This window comes from Penaeus monodon, chromosome 20, assembly GCF_015228065.2.
Source record: "Penaeus monodon isolate SGIC_2016 chromosome 20, NSTDA_Pmon_1, whole genome shotgun sequence".
Taxonomy (NCBI): Eukaryota; Metazoa; Arthropoda; class Malacostraca; order Decapoda; family Penaeidae; genus Penaeus; species Penaeus monodon.
Genome location: NC_051405.1, coordinates 45,056,189 through 45,056,615, shown reverse-complemented (window position 1 = coordinate 45,056,615; position 427 = coordinate 45,056,189). Strand labels below are relative to the sequence as shown.

The 427-nt window shown below is 44.0% G+C and overlaps 1 long non-coding RNA gene across 1 annotated transcript in view; it reads right to left on the bottom strand.

The window, feature by feature from the left end:
• The window catches only part of LOC119586088, a 1,392-nt gene extending 1,289 nt beyond the window's left edge, over positions 1–103 (bottom strand). Inside the window, exon 1 of the long non-coding RNA XR_005229920.1 lies at positions 33–103. This is a non-coding gene — a long non-coding RNA (uncharacterized LOC119586088). The remainder of the gene's footprint in view (positions 1–32) is intronic.
• Between the last annotated feature and the right edge of the window lie 324 nt (positions 104–427).

Sequence of the window (427 nt, the reverse complement as noted above, 5' to 3'; positions counted from 1 at the left end):
TGCCATACAGAGGCAGTTACGAGTGATCTCACCTTGTTCGGTTTGGTCCACAGTAAACGCGTCGCAGAATGAGTCTCGACTGCACAAATCCGTGCATTTTCCTGCAATTACACCAGTGATGCGATTATGCAAATGCACAACTGATAGAGAGCTGAAATATATAGCAGGCTAATGGAAAGAATTTGTGAATTTTACAAGTGATATTCGTTAGAGAAGTAACATCAACTCCGGGTCGGTAATGATGATAAGTGATAACATTTGATAATGATAATAAATAGATCAGCTAATTAGTGATTAGTCCGTAAACTTTTTTTTTTTCTCCCTTAGAGCTTCGATGCTCACCTTCGGACGGAACACCGAGGCGTTCGTACGCAACGGAGGCTCTGGGCAGCTCGACGCGCCTGTGCGTCCCCATGAGCATCAAGGA